Here is a 20505-nt window from a genome sequence, read left to right on the forward strand (position 1 = left end):
TTGGTCCGTCCTATACTGGAATACGGTTCATGTGTCTGGAGTCCCCAATATGGAGTACATCAGGACCGCATAGAATCCGTACAAAAGAATTTCCTAACTTTTTCACTTAGAGGTCTAAACTGGGATGCAAATCTTTACCTTCCATCTTATAATAGTAGACTCTTACTCATAAACTTACCTAGCTTAACAAATCGTAGGACCATGCTCGGTGTAGTTTTTCTGCAGAACCTTATTAACGGGGATTTAGATAGCCAGCATTTACTAAAACGCTTAAAATTTAACATTCCTAATAGAAGGACTCGAAACTTTAGTCCTCTGTTCCTTAGCCGTTGTAGTTCGACATATGCACTGCATGACCCTTGTTTGCTCCAAATTGGCAAACTGCGAAAATGCCTGTTTCAGGCCAGCAACTCAGGTCCCAGTAACAACGCATCAACCGAATTCAATGGAAGTTCTTTTATTACTGTTTCCTATCTGCTCCTTCTATTCTTTTCTTTGAAACTGCGACACAGCGAGTAACAAGAGCGAGTACTACTTACTACTTAACAGAGTGATAACATTTTTAGGCGGTACAATTCAAATATTTCTCCTAAGTATGGGAGTAAGGAACACACGTAGAGATCTTGCAGCTCGTGCTCGTTGGGGGTTATTTTATTTGCTCGTAGCTTGCTATGCCCCGTCTCATAGCTAAGTAGCCCAAGTTGCGAGTTCTACGTATTTCCCTTACCTATTATTTTTTAAACAAGTTACGACTAAACATCGGCCGCGTTGAATGGCCGAAGGGCTTCAATTTATAGGTAATGGTGCTAGTCTATGGATAGCACGTTTGTAGATTCCATTTTTAGTTTTTACGATGGCCACTCGGACCCTTCCATCAGCACCTGTAATCGTTTCAGTGATGATGCCCAGAAGCCATGTCTGAGGTGGCAGATTGTCCTCCTGAATTGCGACAACGGTTCCAGCAGTTACATTTGGCGACTCCTTATTCCATTTCACGCGTTGTTGTAAGCTCAACAAGTAGTCTCGTGACCAATCCTTCCAAAAGCGTTGTTTTATCGCAGACACCAAATGCCAGCGCTGAAGAAACGATAAATTCGGTTCCACATTTGCTTGAGCGGATGCTGGAGGCAAGGTCGCCAAACTGGTCCCGACGAGGAGGTGCCCAGGGGTTATAGCTTCACCATCGTTTGGGCTTGAGCCGTCCGCGATAATCGGCCGCGAATTCAGCACTGCTTCAACTTCTACGATCACCGTCTGGAGCTCGTCTTCCTTTAGTAACGCGTTACCCACAGCTCGGAGAAACAAGTGTTTAGCCGATTTAACGGCCGCCTCCCAAAGCCCTCTAAAATGTGGGGCTCTGGGAGGGATGAAGATAAATTCGAATCGGCGAGGTGCTCCGAATGCTGTCATTGCGTCCTTATGGGTTTCCAATTTGCTCATTAGGTCATGTATGATGCGAGACGAGCCCGAGAAATTCGTGGCGTTATCGCAATACAATTTTTCGATGGGTCCACGTCTTCCGACAAATCTAGATAAGCACATAATGAATGTATTAGCGGTGAGATCTTTTACAAGTTCAAGATGAACGGCTTTTGACAGGAAGCAAATGAATATCGATACATACATCTTGATTGGAGGCTTGCCACGAATTCCTAGCGATACTCGAATCGGCCCAAATAAGTCAACTCCACTAATTGCAAACGGCCTTGTTCCTATCAAACGGTCGGCTGGTAAGTTACCCATTATTTGTGAAGCTAATTTTGGCTTGTATCGAAAGCAATGTACACATTGTCGTACGACCGCGCTACATTCGCGCCTAGCATTTATGAGCCACATTGTTTGGCGAATAAGACCAACCAATGCTCTGGGTCCTGCATGACAGTTTGTTCTATGCAGATGTTGAATGTATAAACTCACGAATCTGTTGCCCTTTGGCATAAGAAGCGGAAACTTTACGCTGTAGCTTAACTGTGCATTGAACAATCGACCTCCTACTCGCAACAAAGACACCTCGAGCTTTCCGATTGATTCCGTCACAACGAATGGACTTAATTTTTGAAGTGAGTCTGGCAATTTAACTGATTTTTGTAATTTTATGAGTTCACTTTTATATGCATTTTGCTGAATGACGCTTACAACAAGTAAGAAGGCCGAGCCGAGCTCAACCGAGGTAGGATTTAGCGAAGACCACGAGCGAGATTTTGATGCGTTAACAAATCGTAGGAAGTACGCAACAATGCGCATTACTTTAAGAAATGAAGATGAATTTTCGACAATTTTTTCTATCGGATTCGGCTCGAGTTGTGTTGTAACGTGGCTAGTAGTTATATTCCGAATCTCTAACTCTTCGTTAGTGTTGATTTGCTGAATTTTTGTGTTTTGAGGCCAACGCCTTTGATCTTGAGTCAAGAAGTGGGGACCATCAAACCAAAATGAATTTTTTAATTCATTAACTGTACAACCCCGAGATGGAAAGTCTGCTGGATTGCTGTCAGTGGGTACATGGCGCCAACTAGCCGATGAGGTCATCTCTTGAATCTCACTGACGCGGTTGGCAACAAAGGTTTTTAGTTTTGAAGGATGTGTTTGCAGCCAATACAAGACGATTTCTGAATCGGACCACATTACAACTCGTTCAACTGGAGAGTCGATCAATGGACGAACTTCTTCCCACAAGTTGGCTAGCAAGTGCGCCGCGCAAAGCTCCAGTCGTGGTACCGACTTTGTTTTCAGAGGGGCCACTCTTGATTTTGCAGTAAGCAATTTAACTTCCACACCATGTGGATGTTCGACACGGATGTACAGGCAACATCCGTATGCCTCAGTTGAGGCATCCGCAAAGCCATGTATTTGACATACGGTATTTTTTGTCGTACCGACATGCCTTGGAATTGTCAATATATCCAACTCTTCCAACCCAATTGTGATCGATTGCCATTTCTGCTGAAGACTTTCAGGAATTGGATCATCCCACTCTATCTTGAGCAGCCAAATCTGTTGGATGAGAATTTTGGCCTTTGTGACCACAGGACAGATAAGCCCGAGAGGATCATATAGGCGAGCAGTAAGGGACAACATAGATCTTTTTGTTGGCGCATGGCTTGTACACATATCTCGCGAAGAAAACTTAAAGATGTCATGTTTTGGGTTCCAAACGAGGCCTAACGCCTTTGTATCTTCGTGCTCCCCGACAGATACATCTGTAGACTGATTAAGATCTATTAACTGCTCACAGTTGGTTGCCCACTTCGAAAGAACAAGCCCGGCCGAGCCTAAGATTTCAACTACTTCGTTTCGCATCGACGTAAGTTCTTCGATTGTATCCGCGCCTGACAAAAGATCGTCAACATAGAAGCTATTCGATAAGACTAAGGATCCTAGAGGGTGGGAAACTGAATATATCTCACTAAGATACTTGAGGCAGCGGATAGCTAAGAACGGTGCGCAGGCCGTGCCGTATGTAATGGTATTCAAACGATAGACTTGTAATTTTTCATCCTTACACTGTCTCCATACTATTAGTTGAAAATTACGATGGGATTCAGTTATTTCGACTTGTCTATACATTTTGACGATATCTGCTGTAATAGCGTATTTGCGAAAACGAAACCTTAGCAATGTCGCGTATAGACACGGCTGTATAGTTGGTCCGATCATCAGCAATTCGTTCAATGACACTTGAGAGCTTGTCTTACTCGATGCATCGAAAACCACTCTAAGTTTAGTGCTTGAACTTTGCGGCCTGAGCACACATTGATAAGGAATGAAGAAATGAGGCTCAGTAGGAATTTCATTATTGACCAACGTCATGTGCCCTAAGGAAATGTACTCCTTCATAAAGGCAACGTACATGGAATTTATTTCTGGGTTATTGGACATCCTCCTTTCTAGTGCTAAGAACCGCCTTTTTGCGATTTCAAACAACGAGCCGAGACAGGTAGGGCTGGACTTAAATGGCAATGAAACTTGAAGTCGACCGGAGGGTAACCGAACAATACTCTCCATGAATGCTTTTTCGGACATAATTTGCTCCGGAGTATAAAGTTTATTCTGTGCAATGCTCGGGAGACTTTCTCTTTCCCAGAATTTTCGAATCAGCATGTCTACACTGCAATGATCTTGAACCGTGCTCAGCATTGAGGTAGCCTGTTTGAAATTGGTTTTTGATGACTTGCACCGACCTGATACGATCCATCCAAAAACGGAATTTTGTAGGACTGGACCATATGTTTCCTGCTTGAATTTCCCTTCCTTTAACAACTCAAAAAATGCGTCAGCACCAAGCAATATGTCAATTCTCTGAGGTTTGTGGAACAGTTGATCAGCTAACTTTATGTTGTCAGGTAGGTTCCAGTCTGACACTTGAACTGCCCTCTCTGGTTGGGACGATGATATTGACTTCAGAACAATAAAGTCAGCTTCCAATTGAAATGCCTGTGTCCGGGAGTGTATAGTTGCTTGAACTACATGACGGGCTGATACAGCTGATTCACCTGTTCCAAGAAGGTTTGTGTCTTTTCGATCGCGCTTAAGTTTTAGAATTTTGGATAACTCCTCTGTTATAAAGTTTACCTGTGACCCAGAATCTAAAAGCACACGAGCAGTGTGCATTTGACCATTGCTACCTGTAATGTTAACAAGGGCTGTAGCTAATACAATTTGATTTGAGTCGGCTGTCATCGCGTGGTGGACGGCAGAGGTGGTCAAAGGTTGTGTCACCAACGGCTCTTGAGTGGAAGCTAGCTCTGACGGTGAAGAATCGGAGCTGTATCTATGAAGCAGTGAATGATGTGGCTTCGAACACACGCGGCACTTAGAGGATTGACACGTAAGAACGGAATGCCCTTTCCTGAGGCAGTTTATGCACAATGGGAATGTTTTAGCGAATTTGAATCGTGTAGCGACCGTTGCGGCCACAAACGAACTGCACGCGTGAATGTAGTGATCCACAGCTTTGCAATAATAGCATTTTGGATCCTGGGTTCGAGTAGTATTGGCAACGGACAAGGAAGTTTTACTAAAGTTCTTTACAGAATTTGGCCGCCCCAGCTTACGAGACTTTTGCGTGCATGACGTAGCTTCATCTGATGCTAAATGTTGGTAGCGTTTATTAAGTGCATCTTGGCAGTCCTGCCAAAGAGGGATGTTTTGAAAGTCTAAAGTTCTTCCCATCTAGACTTAGTTTTTGCGTCCAATTTGGTCATGACGATGTGTATGAGCATTGCATTTGCTATTACTTTGTCACTGCCTAATGAAAGCAAGGATTCGTAAATAGCTGTGACAGTATCTATCATGTGACGTAGTGATAAGGCGGACGGACCCTGCATTGAGGGAATGTCGAAGAGGCGTGAGATACAATCAAAAAAAATTAAACACTGATTGTCGTACACCCGATTTAAGGCGGCTAGTGCCTTTGGGTAATTGGTCTCAGTTATTTGATATGCTTTCACGGTCCCCAACGCTTCTTTCTCCAGACAAGACAACAGGTGATTAAATTTTTCGACGTCGCTAAGAGTTGGATCGCTATCTATGAGACTAGTGAATAAACCAATAAAGTTCTTATACTCTGAGTAGCATCCGGAAAACTTAGGTAAATTCATTCGAGGTACATTTTTATTATGGGAGCTTGTGGTAAGGGTCGAGTTAAGTAATGGTGGTCTTTGATTCTGTCCACTAGCTGACATATAAAGAGATTTTGTGGCTACACACTTATCCTCAAGCTCAGCTCGCGAGGACAATGCCGGATTAATGGACTCAATTTCATCTTGAAGGTTAAATGCACGACTTATGTAATTGTTTAAAATGTCTAATCTGCACTCTAATTCGCTGCCTCGAATGGATACGATTTGTTGTTGCATAAACTCTCCCATGCGGTCTATGTCACCCTTAACACTTTCAAGACGCGAGAGTAATAAGTTAGCACGATCGTTGCCATCATTGACATCATGTGCACTTGAACTTTGTTGACGACTTAAACGTCGCTTCGGAGCCATGATGCAATTTTACGCTAAAATGTCAATATAAGTGAATCTTTGCCAGCCAATGATTTAATTTAAATTGAATTCTCAAGTAGAAAGCACAGTTATCTAATGTTACGATAGGTTATTGATTGAACTTATTTTAACTTTGGAACCTTGTTATAACTTTACCCGAATTGTATGTGAGCTGAAGACAAATACAGCAGAGAGACAAATTGAACAACTCGAATCCACTAAACTCGGGCTAAGCGCAATCAAGGTGCTGCAACGATTCCCAAAGCTCCCTCTGATCGATGAACTGTATTTTTGCTGTATGTATGTGTGTGTGATGTGCGATGGTATGTGCATGTGAAGAGAGAAAGAACGGCACCAAGCAACTAAAGAACCAACCTGTAATCTTGACACGTGTTTGCCTCAAAACTTACGCCTTGGCTGATTTTTGCAGGCTTATGTATGTAGGTCATTACCGAAATTTTATCAATTTGTTACTTAGCGATTAAGGAAATCCAGCGGCGTGTCCAGTACAAGCCCAAACTGAGATTTCACGGTGACTGTATATATGTAAAGCTGATCTGCTATATGAACGGTGAATTCCAGCGGCGTGTCGAGTACAAGCCCGAACTGAGATTCCACGGTGAATGTATAGCTGATCTGCTATGTATATATGATGATACGTCCTTCTGAGTCCACCCGGGGGCGCCAAAAAATGTTTGCTTCAAATTGGCAAACTGCGAAAATGCCTGTTTCAGGCCAGCAACTCAGGTCCCAGTAACAACGCATCAACCGAATTCAATGGAAGTTCTTTTATTACTGTTTCCTATCTGCTCCTTCTATTCTTTTCTTTGAAACTGCGACGCAGCGAGTAACAAGAGCGAGTACTACTTACTACTTAACAGAGTGATAACATTTTTAGGCGGTACAATTCAAATATTTCTCCTAAGTATGGGAGTAAGGAACACACGTAGAGATCTTGCAGCTCGTGCTCGTTGGGGGTTATTTTATTTGCTCGTAGCTTGCTATGCCCCGTCTCATAGCTAAGTAGCCCAAGTTGCGAGTTCTACGTATTTCCCTTACCTATTATTTTTTAAACAAGTTACGACTAAACAACCCTTTTAGGGTATTATGTTCAAAATACAATGACCTCTACTCTATAACATCTCTTTCCTGTCCCTCAAACTTAAAATATAGAATTTTAAATTTCCTTGCTAACTCCTCCTAGCTTAATAATTAACAAATAGCTTAATATATTCTAACAAATCGTTTCTTGAGCGCCCCTCGGTCGTCTGGGCCTCTAAGCTTTATGATGAATACAGGAATGCTAGCTGAAGCTCTTATTGATGCACAAGCCATTTTCAAATTCTGAAAGGGCGGTAAAAAAAAAAAAAAAAAAAAAATCAGTTCGGCTTCAGAAAATCCCACGGCTGCCCAGAACAAGACCATCGCCTGGTCAACCACATCACCCATGGACTCGAGCATAAACGTAAAGCAAGCCTTTGACAAGGAGTGGCACGAGGGCCTTCTTTACAAAATCAAGGAACTTCTCCCTACGCCCTATTTCGCCATCCTGAGGTCCTTCATTGCTGATCGAACCTTCGTTGTAGCAGTAAGGGACTCACGATCCAGCTTGGCACTCATTCACTTAGGAGTGCCCCCAGGAAGTGTACTTGGTCCGTTCCTATATACCATGTACACGATTGATATGCCAGTTCCGTCGCCCACCACAAACGCACGTATGCTTCTGGCTACTAACGCCGACGACACGGCCATGCTTGCATCCCACACGTCTCAGCTGTCAGCCTCGGCTGCTGTTCAGGACTGGCTGAATGCAATGGAGCGCTGGACCAAGCAATAGAACATTGCCATAAATTGCAGCAAGTCGGCTTGCGTCACTTTTTCCCTAAGACTTGTGATCGACATCGTACATACCTTCAATGGTGACGCTATTAATAACGCCACCTTTCACTGCTACTTAGGTGTACACCTAGATCACAGGCTCATATGGAACACCCACATCAAAGCCTAATGTGTTCGCAAACTACAAAAGCTCGACTGGCTCCTGGGATCCAAAAGCCTCCAGCTTTCGACGACAGTTTTGCGGCTCAAAGCAATCCTCACGCCAACCTGGACGTATGCGATCGAGTATGGGGCACCGCATCCAAGCACCAGCTAAACAGGCTGAGGGTAGTGCAGGCACGTGCTGCTCGACGGGCATCCGGATTTCCCTGGTACGTGACAAACCAGGCCATCCAAAACGACCTACGCCTTTAGGAGGTGGGCGACCTCCTAAACCAACACAGCCGACGGTACTCGGACAGGCTAACGAGTCACCCAAATCCACTGGCTAGCAGGCTGGCCGACCCGCAAACTCTTAGGCGCCTAAAGAGATTTCACCCCAGCGATCTGTCTTCCCGTGTTGTTCAATAATATTGTAAACTAATTTAAATAACTGTAAATTATTGTATATAGTCTAGGCCCATATCCCATATGTACCATATTCACCCCACCTTCTAAGCGCCCGCTTATGTTCAAATGGTTTTGAACGATTCCGGTGACTAAAATAAAATTTAACTTGTTTAAAAAAAAAAAAAAAAAAAAAAAATCTTCTGGGGCGCCCGAAGTATTTATGTTAGCCTCAAATTGGCTAATTCGATCTGTTGTGGCGATGAACTTTTTCAGCGCCACTTCGACCGCACTTGGAGCCATTTTTGCAACGGAGCGAGTCTGCCTCTGTGAAGGGCCGGGGATTGTATTGACGGATTCGACACTCTTGCCCTTGGACTGGCACTGTAGCCTTAGGCTTCAAAAGAGGCGTCCGCGGAGATGCGGATTGAGATCTGTCCAAACGGATGGTTGGGATCGGACACGGCTTTCCCGTGGGCATTCTCAGAATCCAAATTGCTGGTCAGCGCTTGTCGACTGACTTGCGCAGTAGGTGCCTCGTATGAAGCGGTGGCCGGTCACACTAATGTGATGAGAACGGTGAGATCGCGGATGAAATGCGATTACAAGGCACAAGTGGGAATTAGTAGCGCCGATGTCGAAAGGAACGTCGTATGCGGCACAATTCGAATGTGGAAGAAAACTTCAGGAGCCCAAAAAAAACAAAGAGGACGAGGTTTGTTGAGATTCTAGGCGGATGTTGCCTGATGCGGAGTACAAGCAGCAGGGACGGAAGGACGGAAAATGGACAAGTACGGGAAAATTCGTGCTCGTTCGGAAAAAAATAGATTATTTTCGAATTTAAAAAGACCTTTGCGGAGCCGCAAAGGTGCACTTGACCTTGGCTTAGATTTAACACGAAAAAAAAAGAAAACAAATAATTAATAATAATTAATTTTTGACTAATTATCGGATTTAATTATTACGGAAGGGGGGAGTTGAACCCTTAATCTTTAATGAATTGGATTTAATTATTAATTAATTAATTGGAAAGGAGGAATTGAAACCGCGGCTCTATCCGGAGAGAAGGTTGATAATTAAATTATTAATAATTTTCGATTATTAATTTTTTTTTAATAATTTTAATTGTTGAGTGGCCTAAAAAACAAAACTGGCCCTTCGCTCGAACGAAAATATTAATTAAATAAATTGTTGTGGTTATAATTATAAATATATAAATGTATAATTAATTTATTTTTTTGTTTGAAGTTAGTTGTAACGCAGCCGGTATTGTTATTTAATAAATACAATTTATTAAATAAATTGTAGTTGTTATAATTATAAATATATAAATTTATAATTAATTTATTTTTTTGTTTGAAGTTAGTTGTTACGCAGCCGGTTATGCCGTCGGCACCCTGTACGTACCCCAAAGGAAAAAAAACAGCACCAAAAAACACAACACAGCTAGGTCGCGAATTTAAACGTCATAATCACGAATTTTTAGTAAAATGGCGTTTAATAATTGGCGGTTTAAATAAAATTTGATTTTTAGGTACTTTTATCTGTTATATTATATATTTCCTGAAATTGAAGGCAGAAAATATATGGAAATATACATGTGGACATGCATGCAAGTACGGGGATATGTAAGGGCATGTGGGGCATATGTTGGCACAGTGGAGCGTTGATAAGTGGACTGTATATGTAACTGTATTTGACTGTATATATTTATTTATTTATTTATAAAGGTCTAACAGATAATTAAAATTATGGGCTAGCAATTATGTTGAGCAATGGCAACTTGGGCCTTCAGCTCGAGTTGTCCATAATATTTTTAGGATTTCTTATAAGTATTTATTTATATGATCGGCTAAGATAGAATAAAGTTATATGCGGTGGTATAAATTTGTGTTTTTTAGGAATTGTAGGATTGTTGAAATGTTTGGTGGTGGGGTTTGAGTGCTTCCAGTGGGTTGGTGTTTTGAAACATTTGTTATCTTTGGATGTTAAGCGCATTGCAGGTGGAAAGTAAGTGTGTTATTGTTACAGTATCGTTGCAGAAAGGGCAACTGTTGTTGTGGTTTGGATCGATGTAGTGTGTGTGGGTTAATTTGGTGTTTCCAAGTCTGAGTCTTGTTATTTTTATTTGGTCAAGACGTGAGATGGCTTGGTGGTTGTTTTTGGTGTTGGAGTTGGTTAATTGATTGGTACCAAGTTGATGTCTTCGTTATGTTTGATAGTGTTTTTTCTTGGTGAGTGTTTAATATATATTTTTGTATGTCTTTTGTGTTTAGATTTTCAACCGTTAGAAGTGGTTGCGTGGTTGCGTTTTTGGCTAGGGTGTCCGCCAATTCGTTACCTGGAATACCTACGAGGCCGGGTATCCAAAGTAGTTTGAATTTAGATTCGAATTTTTGAAGCAGGTTCCGTGCGTGTGAGGTGTAGTGTTCGCCGTTGTTCGGGTTTTTTATTGCATTGATTGCAGAGAGGGAGTCGGAGCATATGCAAAATTTTCCTCTTCTGTTTCGTTCGTGATTGCGAGATTGGTGATTGAGTTTGCGTGAGATCCATCTGTATAAATGTAGGTGAATTTGTGGTTGTCTTTGGTCTTGATTTCTGTGAATAGTGTCCGAAAAGTTTGTGGTGTTGTGTTTTTTTTGTTGTACGTGCTTAATGTTGTGTCAATTTTTAAAATATCAGTGTTCCAGGGTGGTGTGCTCTGTGAGTGTTGACTAGTCAGCTTAAGTGGGAGATTATGTGCTTCGGATTTTTTTATAATGCGGTCTATTGTTGATTTGTATTGTGATCGCTTTGGGGGTCGGTATAATTTAAGGATTTTTATAAATGGGGAGTTTTTGGCATTCATCAAGGATTTGATTATTTTTGTTATTTTTAGGTCACGTCTGTCTTCTAGAGTATCTGCGCGTGCTTCGTACAAGATGTTGTTAATAGGTGTAGTTCGCATTGCGCCAAGAGCAGTTCTGAAAGCGGAATTTATTGTTGTTTTTACCTTCCGTAGGTTTGTTTGTGGGCAATATCCGTAGATTGGGAGACCGTAGTCAGCTTTTGCGGTGATAGTTGCTCTTGTGACGTTCAGAAATGTGGATGTGTTGCAGTTGAATTTTGGGCTTGAGAGGCATTTTATTATGTTTATTGATTGTTTGAGGTTGTGTGAGAGTTGTTCTGGTGTGTTTTCCACCTGTATTTGTTATTGAACGCCGAGTATTTTAAGTGATGTTACGTTTTGTATTTGTATAATACCAGTGGATAAGGTGCAGTTGCAGTTGTGTTTTCTGCAAATGTGCAAGTGTTTGCGTTTTGTGGTTGAAAGCTGGGCGCCTGAGTACTCGGTCCAATCTAGTATGGTAGTAATAATGGGGTGAGGTTTGGGTTTATGTTTTCTCTGTTTTTTAGTTTTACAATCAAGTAAAAAGTCATCTGCATATGCGCTTAGACTAATATTGCGATGAAGGGTGAGTTTTTCTGCGAGTTTGTTGTATGCTATAACAAAGAGGATCACGGAAATGTAGAGCCTTGAGGTATGCCGTTTTGAATGGATTGAAAGGAAGAAAGGTCGGAGTTGATACGTACTATTATTTTTCTATTTGTCATATAATTTTTTATGTAGTTGGTTATTTTTTGTCCTGTTTTCAAAATGGCAAGTTGGTTGAGTGTGGAGTGGAGAGTGGATGCCAATTCCAATAGATAGATGTATGGATTCCAATAGTGGATTCCAATTCTGTCGAAGGCTTTTGCGAAATCTAGGGATATGATGGAGGTATGGTTTCTTCTTGAGATAACTCTTGCTAATAGATGGTCTACGAGCAGTATACTGTCCATAGCTGACTTACCTTTTCGGAAACCAGTTTGGCTGTTTTGGATGAGTTTGTCATTTAATACAAACCACCACAGTCGTTTGGCAATAATTTTGTCCAGAATTTTCGAAAGGCATGAGTTTAGTGAGATTAGACGGTATGAGTTTAGGTTGGTTTTGTCTGAGTTTGGTTTTAAAAATGGTACTATTAGGCTATTTTTGTGGGTTTGTGGGATATAGTTATTGTGGATTGTGTTTTGTAGGCTTATAATTCTATTTTTTGTAGTAATATCTATGTTTTTGATCATTGCGTAGTTAATTCTGTCCAGTCCGGGTGTATTTCCTTTTAGTGTGTTTAAAGCAGCTGAGAATTCTATTGAAGTTATGGGCTTTTCTATTTCTTTTGCTCTTTTGCAGGGAGTGTACGACAAGTTGTGTGAGTTGCTTCGGGTGAGATTTGTGTAGTTTATACTTCGTTTTTTTTCTTGTTTTAATGTAAGTCTAAATAGGGCGTTAGCTTTTCTGTACTTTAGAATGTTTTCTGTAGATATGTTTCTATTTAATTCGTTCCATTTATTCATTTTATCGTCTCTCAATTGGCTAAGTTTGCTATTCCACCATGGTACATTTTGAGGCTTTTTTGTAGGGTGTGTCTGGGGTATTGCCTTATGAGCGCTGGAGATGATGATTGTGTGAATTGTTGCGGCTTCCTTGTTTATGTTTGTGCTTGGTTTTCTCTGTGCGGAGTATACTTCAGTGAGCTTGCAGAATTTTGGCCAGTTTGCTTTGTCGGTTAAAAAAGATGGCATGCGTGAAGTGACTTGGAGGCTCGTTGTGTTGGAGGTGAAAAGGTGGATTATTATGGGAAGTGATCGCTGCCAAAAAGTTTATCGTCGGTGTGTCAAGAGCTGTCGATTTAAAGAATTGGGCTGCTGAAGGTAAGGTCGACGTTGGTTAGTGTGTTGTGTGTGCTAAAGTGAGTAGGTGACATGTAGTTTAGTAGTATGTAGTTTGATTGAGTTATGAATTTATCTAATTTTTTTCCTCTTGCGTTGTTTTGATTTGAGCCCCAGTTTTTGTGCCAACTGTTAAAGTCGCCAGTGATCCAGGTGGGTACCATATATGTGAGGTGTCTAATACGGCCTGAAGGTTTTGCAGTAAGAGTGATTTGTTAGGAGCTATGTATGCTGAGATAATTCTGAATTTAAGTTTGGAGTTCAGTTCTATGCATACTGCATCGAAATCGTCTCTAAGGATTATCTCTCGGGCTTGTAGTGACTTGTGGGCTAGGAGACCTACGCCACCGTGGGAAGATGAGGTGTTTTTTGAAATAAGTGTGTAATTTATGGGTATGGGAATGTTATTAGTGAATTTTATATGTGTTTCTTGTAAGGATATTATAAGTGGTGCATGTTTTTTAATGATTTTTTGAAGTTCGCAGTAGTTGTTTAGATAGCCGTTAATGTTCCATTGTCGAATGTCCAATTTTCATGGTCGATTTTAAAGATTAGTTGTTTGTCGTGAATGAGGAGTTAGTTGGTTCTTTTTATCTCTGTTCTCTGTTCTTTTATAGCTGCTGCTACAAGTGTTAAGTGCTTTCAGAATCGCTTATGTTATTAATGTGTTTGTGTTTTTTTTACTTTTTGGTTGGTTAGTTTTGGTATGTTTTAGGTTGGTCGCTAGTGTCTTATTTTTGTCCCTTTGAAAAATTTGTAGTTTTAGGTCTTGGGTCCTTTTGCATGCTATATTCTCTTTTGAAGTGCTGGAGAGGTCGATATCCATGTTGGAGATATCAGTATTTTGATGAGCGGGTGAAGTTAGTGGTGTTGTGATGTTTGCAATTGAAGTAGGTGTGTGATGGTCATTAGGGAGGTCATGATATGATGTTTGTTTTCTTTGATGTTGTTTCTGTGATGTCGGCGTGTCTTTATTTTGGTTTGTGTATTGGGGTGTGGGTGTTGTTATTTTGTTTGTTATTGTTTTGTCGGTGTGCTGTTTGGATACAATAGATGCAAAGCTGGTGCTAAGCTGTTGGTTGCGACGAGAGTAGTAAGTTTCTAGTGCTGTTTTGTGGTCGACTTTTTGTATAGTTTTTATTGTTATTAATTCTTTTTGTTTTATAAATTATGGGCAACTGCGGTTTAGTGGGCTATGTTTTGAATCTGCATCGAAGAGGTTTTTGCAGTTAATGCAGTTTTTTTCGTTGTTGCAGTTCTTGCAAAGCTCTGTGGTGCTTTTGCAGGTTGGTGTCCGGTGTCCAAATCGAAGGCATTTTTGGTATCTTAGTGGACGTGGAATATATGGGCGTAGAAGAACTTTTTCGTATCCAACGTTTAGGGATTCTGGGAGTGTATGGGTGTGGAAAGTTATTATAAATAATCCAGTTTCTACCAATAATTGGTTTTGTTTTTTTTTTTAATTTTACGAACTTCAGTAACTTTTTGTGTTTTTAATTCGTTGAGTATTTCTGTTTCGTCTATTTTTCGTAATTGATTACAGTATAGGACGCCCTTAGAGGAGTTTAGAGTTTTGTGTTCGGTAGCTTTTACTTCTATGTCTGTAATGTTTTTCAGTCTAAGTAACTTTTTTGCCTGTAAGGTGTTCTTAGTTTTAACCAGCAAATAACCCGCTCGAGTATTTTTGCATGACTCCAATTCTCCTCCGCATGCAAAATTGTAAAGGCTTGTATCTGATGGATTGCCAATGCTGTTTGGAAGCGACTGGCTCTAAAACTGTCGTGAAGAAAACGGGTAGGCTTAGGGACTGGTAGTGGCAGCGCTCTTACTCAGCGAAAGAAATGGGTGGAGAAATTTTTAACCGGGTACACTCTGCAAAAGGAAAATAACTCCCGAATAGCTGGCCCTGGGTTCCTCGTATCACTCGGCTGGAGGTTCTTTCTTTTCACATCGAGACTCAGACCAGTGCAGTTCAAAGTGGTAAAACTTAAGTCGAAAAAAAAGTTTGAAGCAGAAAAAGTGTGAAAATTGGAAATTTAGTCAGTTGGCACTGACTCTCGAGGTAAGCGTTTGGGGGAATAATAGTTAATATAAGAGAGGAGATTTTCTAAGTCCGCGTAATCTATTTTGGCTAGGCCTGCAACAACATCGCACCCAAGTGCAGAACACCTAAGCGAAAGAGGCAAAGCTCTGGGACCAGATCAGTCCGCGGTTCACAACCATCGAAGTCGCGACGGAATTTGGCGAATCCCCTGGTGCGGTTGCAGTGAGGTCCTCGGCGCAAGGAGACTCCAGTGTCGGTTTTTTTTAAGACAATTTAAATTAAGACAGTTAAAAAGGGAATTTTTTCTAGAGGGTTAGTGTGAAGATGTGACCCCTAACTAAACCTAACCTCACCCCCACCTAGCTCAGAAAATTTGGTTAGCTTGGTAATACCGGGGCTAGGTAATAACTAAGTAGTTATAAGCGGTTAAAGACCGATCTAAAAATTCAAACATAAAAAAAACAAGAAAGGAAAGCTAACTTCGGGCGGAGCCGTAGTTTATATACCCTTGCAGTTAAAACCGGATATATATCGCAAACATCGGATATAGTTGGCCGATCCTTATGGGAATAGGAATATATAATCCAATTTATTACAATACAAAATCTAAAAAAAGTCCCAAACTTCTATCTTCAAAAATACGAAAGTTGATATTTCTACCAAATACCATTTCCGATCGTTCAGTTATATGGCAGCTATGGGATATAGTCGGCCGATCCTAATGAAATTTGGTAGGTTGGATCAACTGACCAAGAATTAAATCTGTACTAAGTTCCAGCTTTCTATCTTCAAAAACACGAAAGTTGGGTCATTTCCGATCGTTCAGTTATATGGCAGCTATAGGATATAGTCGGCCGATCCTTATGAAATTTGGCATGACGTAATGTTTTGCCAAATATAGCTCACATGTCAAATTTGAACTCTCTAACTCTAAAAACACCAAAGTTATACCATTTCCGATCAATCAGTTATATGGCAGCTATAGGATATAGTCGGCCGATCCGGGCCGTTCCGACTTATATACTGCGTGCAAAGGAAAGAAGGGTGTGTGCAAAGTTTCAAAACGATAGCTTTAAAACTGAGAGACTAGTTCGCGTAGAAACAGACAGACGGACAGACAGACGGACAGACGGACAGACGGACAGACGGACAGACGGACATGCTCATATCAACTCAGGAGGTGATCCTGATCAAGAATATATATACTTTATAGGGTCGGAGATGTCTCCTTCACTGCGTTGCACACTTTTGACCAAAATTATAATACCCTCTGCAAGGGTATAAAAATCCCTTGATAGAAATCTCTTCCATCCGCACCGGCTGCAATATGATCAGGTGTTATTAGTGCGATATTGGTGAACGGGACAGAAGAGAAACGAGAAAAAAACTGCAAGTTCCGGCCCCCATTCCACGTTGCGATGAAGGAGTAAGCGAGACGGACGGAGTCGGTGCAGTTTTGTCACCAAAACGAAATAGGTGATAGCACGCTGTGGATCATCTCGGTTGTGAAGGTGCGATGCGGCTCCCAAATGTTCCCCAGAGGGTTCAATGAACTCTATTGAGAGTACTGAGAGGAATAGCATAAGAATTCAGGAAATAATTGTATGGAGCTTACTTTTAAGTTAATTTTTACTGTAACAGAAGAGAAAATAATTGAAAATTAGGGGATAAGTGTAACTTTGGGTGAAAAGTGAGTGAAAAAGATTTAAACGAAGAAAAATTTTCCTCTTTAGGAAAATCATTTTATTTGATACAATGAATTATTATTTTTTTGCATATTTTTTTCTTGTTTTGTGCGTTAATTATTTCTCACAGCGCAGCAACCAGCAAAAGCTTTCGGCGGTGGATGCAGAAAAAAAGAGTGAGTTTGCTTAAAACCTAAATAATTTTACATTGAAGTATCCCATTTGATAATTCTTCTTATTTCTATGTTAAGTTTTCACCTTTTTCCCATTTTTACCACCTATACCTTTAATTGATGTTAAATTTTATTTTGCTTTGTCTTTTTATTGAAAACCCATTTTTTTTATATTTAAGTGAGTGAAAAAGATTTAAACGAAGTAAAATTTTCCTCTTTAGGAAAATCATTTTATTTTATACAATGAATTATTATTTTTTTGCATATTTTTTTCTTGTTTTGTGCGTTAATTATTTCTCACAGCGCAGCAACCAGCAAAAGCTTTCGGCGGTGGATGCAGAAAAATCTTAAAATCCTTAAAATCTTAAAATCTTAAATGTAAAGAAACGAAGCGAAACCCAGAAAATTTTATCATGTCCATTTTAGTATTAATAAACTATTTTATAATGTTTGCGTAAAATCCTAATATTTTTTGATTTCCTAAACCCGCCTCAGTAGCGCTTGCCAAACAAAGGGATCGTTGGAAATTTCAAATTTACACGGAAAAACCATGATCAAGGAAGGGTGAGCCTCGTTAGCTCCTAGAACATCAACGAGTTGTATATTGTCCGATCTCACAAATTTGTCTTCTTCTTTTCTATCCTTTCTTGTTCTAATTTTCTCAGTTGTCGGTCATAGCTCCTTCGGTAGCTTATTTCGTCATTTCATTTCGCACGTTTATTTCAATTAAATAATAATAAGTCCTGAAAAGGCACCCGTGATTGGCCAAACACCCTAACACCACGCCACCGACGAGCCAAAGCCGGAACCATCAAACGTGCGGGCCAAAACGGGAGCTCAACATCCAGCCTGATAGTTCGTTACCCATTACAGTAATGAATAATTATTAGTAAGATCTTATTAATTATTTTGGCGCCCAACGTGGGGCTAGATTTTATTTGAAATTTTTGAAAGGATATTAAGTCTAGGAAACTCACTACAATTTATACCGTAACTGTTTCTTTCTATAACCTAAATTTATTTATTTTTCTCCTCATCGATTAATTGGGTCAGGTGTCAGTAAAGTAAGCATCACTTACTTCATCGGCAACTATCTAGTTTCTTGGTCGTCGTTTGTCATTTTTGTTTCTGGATCGTCATTTGGAACACAGGATGCTCAGCCTTAGGCGGATATCCTGTCCAGTGAGATGTGGGTTCGAAAGTGACAATTGGTGGAGAAAGAAAAGTGATGGGCTACCTGAGACATAAGAATTAGAATCCGTCGCTTAGCTGCTAGCAGCTGGCTATTGACCAGTTAGCCTCAGTAATAGCTCCCCATTAATTTTTATTTCAGTTTTCTTTTCATCCTAAATGTTTTGGTTATTCTTCAAGAGCTTAAGACGCTTGGAATGCGCGTTGACTCTACGTTTAGGTGGAGCTCGCGACCACGGATAAAGTTCTGATGAGAACCATTTCCTTGAGTAAATCGAGCAATAGATTTGCATGGAGAACATGATGATTCATATTTACACATAAGGCCTCATGTCCACAAATCATTGCTTGATTCATGTCTACTTTTTTTTATTTTTATCAACACTTTTGTGAAGACGGTCGTAAATAGGCAGCGTTGCTAAGTGCGTGGTGGAAATCAAAACTACTTTTAATTTGGAAAAAAAAAATAATAACAAAATTTTTTTATTATATATTTTAAAAAGTTATCCTTTTAGTATTACCTCATTCATCCTTAGTAAAAGAAAAAAAAAAATAATAATAATAGTAATAGGTAATAATTATACTTAGACATTTATGGGTCTGGATCGATCACCTCAAAAAGAGGGACCTCCTCCTAGTTCTGAGTGTAGCTTATGTAGCTCTGAGATTAGGGCAGTCGATAGCAATAAAACCAAGTGTCAGCATGTCTTCCATAAAGCGTGCTTAAGGAAACATTTGGCAGTCAAGAGAACTTGTCCGATTTGTGATTCGATCTGTATCGATCAACGAATTTCACAACCTCCGACGTCAGCAATTCAAACCAGGCAGCGTACAAGGCTCGAAACTATTTCGCGTAGTGGAAACGAGGTGGACTTGTCAGCTTCAACCAGCCAGGAGCGGTCAAGGCAGGATCAGAACACAGATGCTAATACACCAGCAGAAGAAATGAGCCAAATAACTACAGAAATTTCTGCAGCCGTAAAGGCAATGCAAAACGAGCTACTAACTCAGCTCACGGAGAGGATGGCAAATCTAATACAGACAAATGTAGAAGCGCAAATAAGCAATATAGACCAACAAAGGGCAACGGTAAATCCTAATACAAGTAGGAATTCCTCCCTAGAGCAGGTTTTGGGAATTAACATGCCACACGAAGAACGGTATACATTTCCACAGAGACCCAATAGCTCCAGATCCCTAAGCTCGGATTAAGCACAAAGACCCGACAAAGTGGGTCACATTTTATCAAACTGGAAATTAAGGTTTTCGGGAGCGGGCGACACTATAGGGGTAGATAGTTTTATCTACAGAGTCGAGGCTCTGACACATCAGACATTAGAGGGGAATTTCTCACTTTTATGCGGGAATGCAAATATGCTATTTGAAGGAAAAGCCTCTGATTTTTTTTTGGCGTCATCATAAGACCGTAGGAGTGGTGAGATTGCAGAAGCTTTGTGCAGCCTTAAGGAAGCAATTCCGGGATTTAAGGACCGATGTCGATATCCGTCAGATGATCAGGGACAGAAAACAAAGAGATAAGGAATCGTTTGAAAGCTTTTATGATTCCATTTTAAAGCTTACTGACCGACTTAGCCAGCCCATATCCGACGAAACACTGGTAGAAATAGTACGGCGCAATTTACGTCCAGAAATCCAGAATGAGATTCTGAATTTAAATTTCCAGTCCATGGAGAATTTAAGGGATACGGTTAGAAAAAAGGGAATTCTTTATAGAAGAGATGCGTAAACACCATGGTTTCCAAAAACCACTCCCTTTAAGAAAACCGATTAGTGAACTTCGCGAAGAGGTGGAAGGCGACGATGCATTAGAATTTGGGGAAGATGAACTTTGTTTGGTCATTGAGCGTTTTCAATGCCGTAAATAAAAGACGAATTTAATTAATTTTGGACGTTACAAATGTTTATTCCTGCATTCAGATGAAGCCGGATGATCCGCAGATAGACCAGCTTATGGTGCATGCAGGGACTCAAGTAAAATACAGAGAGGGTGGCCCGACTGATCACTGCGAAGCTAAAGCTCTCGAATAATGGAGAGGGCGGCTCGACCTAGACACTGCGAGGTAAAACTCTCTATAGAAAGCTTGTTGAGTCGAGCGGCCGAGAAAGAGTCGGCTTGCGATCAACAAAGCCTTTGTACAAACTTAAGCCTAATAAATAAACATTACACTAATAATTACACTAAACATTACATAAACATTATTTAAACACAAACATTAAACGCCGTGCTGCTGCTTGACCCGACATGAAGCCGTTATGCGCGG

This window comes from Drosophila bipectinata, chromosome XR (assembly GCF_030179905.1).
Source record: "Drosophila bipectinata strain 14024-0381.07 chromosome XR, DbipHiC1v2, whole genome shotgun sequence".
Taxonomy (NCBI): Eukaryota; Metazoa; Arthropoda; class Insecta; order Diptera; family Drosophilidae; genus Drosophila; species Drosophila bipectinata.